This window comes from Sinocyclocheilus anshuiensis, unplaced genomic scaffold (assembly GCF_001515605.1).
Source record: "Sinocyclocheilus anshuiensis isolate Anshui unplaced genomic scaffold, SAMN03320099.WGS_v1.1 scaffold87, whole genome shotgun sequence".
NCBI classification, from domain to species: Eukaryota; Metazoa; Chordata; class Actinopteri; order Cypriniformes; family Cyprinidae; genus Sinocyclocheilus; species Sinocyclocheilus anshuiensis.
In genome coordinates, this window is record NW_015549609.1 from 2,300,224 (window position 1) to 2,304,601 (window position 4,378).

Consider the following 4,378-nt stretch of genomic DNA (forward strand, 5'->3'; position numbering starts at 1 on the left):
ATCAGAGCAACAGAGAAAAATCTTGACTGTATGAAGACATCATGAATTATTTGAAGTATCAGGCTATTTTGGGAAAGACTGTGATGCCTTCAGTGCAGAGACTGAAACTTGATGATCAGTGGACTTTCCAGCAGGACAATCATCTCAAAGTGATTGGCCTGCGTTCAGTCTGCAGATATAAATCTCATTGAAAATATTTGGAGGGATTAGAAGAAAGCAGTGGTAACATGAAAACTAAAGATTATCAGTGATCTGGAAGCTTCTGCAGAAGATTCCAGTAGAGAGGTTTCAGAAGCTTGCAAGCACTTACACTCTAAAAAATGCTGGGTTAAATACAACCCAGTGCTGGGTAAAATAGGGACAAACCCAGCAATTGGGTTGTTTTGACCCAGTGGTTGGGTTAAATGTTTAACCCAACCTTCTGGGTAGTAACCCAACCGCTGGGTCAAAACAACCCAATTGCTGGGTTTGTCCCTATTTTACCCAGCACTGGGTTGTATTTAACCCAGCATTTTTAAGAGTGTAGAGGCAACGTATAAAATATTCTCTACAAAATTTTGTACATGAATGTTTAGAGACAGTTAGATTTATTTTTTCATTAGTACATTGGTACATACATTGGTATGTTGTTAAAAAGAGATACTTAATGATACTAATGAAAATGAATAGTCAATCGACAGATTGACAGAGTTTACGAATACCAAAGAAATGCAGAAGTGTCTTAAACGGAATCCTACCTGTCGCAAAACTATCTGTGACTTATTGTATAAAATATAACATTTTCAGTGTAAACCGCAAAAAAAAAAAAAATTGAAATGTTAGCCCATTAAAATGATAATGTTAACAACCCAGTGCTGGGTAAAATAGGGACAAACCCAGCAACTGGGTTGTTTTGACCCAGCGGTTGGGTTAAATGTTTAACCCAACCTTCTGGGTAGTAACCCAACCGCTGGGTCAAAACAACCCAATTGCTGGGTTTGCCCCTATTTTACCCAGCACTGGGTTGTATTTAACCCAGCATTTTTAAGAGTGTAATATGTTGTATAATAAATTGATTTATAAAATGAATAAAAGCACTGGCAGTGACCCAATGCTTTCCTTCAGGTTTGCAGATAGATTAAAAAATAATCACGATGGTCAGCAAAAGGCTTTAGTTTTTTTTTTTTAATTAATAAGTAATAACTTTAATGTCCGACTGCAATGGAAACCAGTCTGTTTGATTGGTAGTGTTTATTACTCCTGAACAGCAGGGGGAAGAATAGACCTCTTCACTGGAAATCTAACATTAAAACCAGAGAAGAAAAATACCGATTCAAAACACACCAGTGTTTTCTTTCTTTTTTCTTTTTTATGGCGATGTTAGGGACCTTCATGTATGGAAATATTATAGATATAATTTGATCCGTTGCGCTGTTTCTGGTAGATTCGGGCTCTTTAGAGAGGTAAATGTTTGAAACATTGAACACATCTCTTATTAATGTAATAGATTAGACGGTTTTCAGTAACGTACGTACATTGTGTTTACGTTTAACGTTTAAACACACTGTACTAAAAGCGATCGGCTGTAATTGTCTCGGCATTTTGTTAGCATCTGATTCTAGATGTCGCGTCAGGCTTACAGCATGTGTCTCTGCCTTGAGTTCACATCCCATAGTCTCATGCGTTAAAAAACGCGTAGTGAAGATCCTGACAACACTCATTTTCATTTTGTTACAAAGGAATCGTGAAGAAACACTTCCGTACACGAGCAGCACTAGCCTGAGGTGACTAGAAACTGTAAAACTCTTGTTTGCAAATTTGAAGGACGAAAGCTCTCTTGAGATTAGGAAGTAAAACTTCACGTCTGATTTAGTGTATTTTGTAATCATTTTAATAATCTGAATCCTTATAAAGCCCATAACAGCTGTGGACCATGACATATTATTAAATAGGCTTAGATGGGTAGGACTATCAGAAAATGCTATTTTATGGTTCCTTGCTTATTTAAATGTGTAATGTGTAGAGATGGAAGGTGTTCAATCTGATCCCTTGGAGGTTGTTAAGGGAGTCTCACAAAGATCTGTGTTGGGGCCGTTATTATTTAGCATATATATATATGTTCCATTTTTATGCAGATGATACTATCCTTTATTGCTCAGCCCCTTCTAAGCAACAGTGGCTTCTTTACAGTCTGTTTTAGATATTAGCCAAAAAAGATTCTGTGCTTTGAAGCTGGTTTTAAATGTTGAAAAAACAAATTGTATGTTATTTTCAAATTCTTAAGCTTCTTCGGACTTCTCAGGGGAGCCAAATTACTTCAGGGTCAGAGTACAAATACTTGGGTATTATTATCGATAACACGCTACATTTTGGTTCACATATTAAGTATTTGACGAAAAAATTAAAGAAAACGTTTTTTACTTTAGAAATAAGTCGTGTTTTTCATTCAATGTGAGAAAGAAATGAGTGTCCGCTACTTTTCTACCGGTTCTCGATTATGGGGATGTAGTTTATCAGCATGGCCCCTCTTACCTTCTCGCCTCCTCGGATGCTTTGTACCATGGTGCGCTGAGATTTATAACTGATTGTAAATTTTCAACTAATTTTTTGTGAATTATATATATACAATTTGTGAACTATACAGAAGAGTTGCATGGCCTTCTTTGAGTATTCAGAGAAAAATGCAGCATTGGTATCTGTTGATATATAAAGTCATACTGGGTTATTTGCCATTTTATCTCTGTTGTTTTATTCAAAGGACTTCGTCAGGCAATTACTCATTACATTCTCAATCAAATTATAATCTTTGTGTGTCTCTTGTCAGAACTGAGCTTGGTAAAAGTTCCTTTAAATATGCTGCCACTTCAGATTGGAATCTTCTCCAAAAGGAGAAGATCATATTTGATACACAAATTTCTAAAAACGTGCTGAAAAACCAGTTGTACAAATCTTCTACTTGCTTTCTGTTGTTTGATTGATCATTCATACTTTTTTTTTTAGTAAGAAAAAGGCCTTTGAGTATCATTCTAAAACTGTCCAACAACTTCAGGTCGTGGTTCATGTGTCTTTTTGCTGTGAAATCTAGATATTCAATAAAGTGAACGTAAGAACAACTTTTGTATTATTAATATTTCAAGATGAACATTTAGTGGAATGTAGTAATTTAGGTTTACTTGATTATCTATCCATTATTTTTTAGAAATACAGTGGGTACGGAAAGTATTCAGACCCCCTTAAATTTTTCACTCTTTGTTATATTGCAGCCATTTGCTAAAATCATTTAAGTTAATTTTTTTTCCTCAATGTACACACAGCACCCCATATTGACAGAAAAACACAGAATCGTTGACATTTTTGCAGATTTATTAAAAAAGAAAAACTGAAATATCACATGGTCCTAAGTATTCAGACCCTTTGCTCAGTATTTAGTAGAAGCACCCTTTTGATCTAATACAGCCATGAGTCTTTTTGGGAAAGATGCAACAAGTTTTTCACACCTGGATTTGGGGATCCAATTTAAGGGGGTCTGAATACTTTCCGTACCCACTGTATCATTAGGCATTTGAGGATATTTTTTAGGTCGTTGATCTGTATATCTCTCTCTCTCTCATCATTTTATCGCTTTGCATTATATGTAAAAAATTAAAACTACAGAGCTTTGAAATAGCATGATGGGCCAGATAGGAAGGAGAAATGTGTTTTATTCCCATGTTGACGTTTGTAATATTAGATTTATTATAATATATTTTAAATTTATATTGTAAATCCTTGTAACATTCAATCAGATAGATGAAGTTTGCTGTGACTTAAGGTAAATTAATACAATTTTAATAATGGGTTTCCATTAAAGGGTTAGTTCACCCAAAAATGAAAATTAGCCCATAAATTACGCACCCTCAAGTCATCCTAGGTGTATATGACTTTCTTCTTTCAGATGACGTATGAGTTCAGCGCTGCGCATGCGCCGGTGCGTCTCATGAAAACCAACGTTTGTTTACAGGATCAAAAGAAGCAAAGTTTCCTTGCTTTAGAAAAGGAAAACAAGTCTTCTCTTGGCTTATATCGAAATCCTCCGACATTCTTCTTTACAAATCCTCGTTTTGTACTTCTAATAAGTGACCGGTGTTTTGTTTTGATCTCTCCCCTGTGCTTCCGCGGTCGTCACTTCTGAGCTGCACATGCGCAACGCCGACATCATACGCCGACCTTTAAGGTTGACATTACAACTGAGCGGAATTAAAAAAGAGAGATACAAATGACACTGTTTTGTAGAATGACATTTAGCAGCTGCCAGCGTTCAGTGCAATCTGCTTTATGAACCCCAACGGAAAGTGTACCATTGTTAAATGTGAGCCAAAATCATCACAATTAAAAGAACCAAAGACTTAAACTACTTCAG

General features: G+C 35.8%; 1 protein-coding gene across 2 annotated transcripts in view; it reads left to right on the forward strand.

Moving 5' to 3' along the window:
* Nucleotides 1-1,295: 1,295 nt before the first annotated feature.
* Nucleotides 1,296-4,378, forward strand: part of LOC107659120 (zinc finger protein 143-like) — a 13,949-nt gene continuing 10,866 nt past the window's right edge. Inside the window, exon 1 of one of the 2 annotated variants that reach the window (XM_016447945.1) lies at nucleotides 1,296-1,442. The gene's annotated coding sequence lies outside the window, so the exon portion shown is untranslated. Of the gene's footprint in view, nucleotides 1,443-1,569; nucleotides 1,764-4,378 lie in introns of those variants that run through there. The other variant, XM_016447946.1, reaches the window with a different exon arrangement.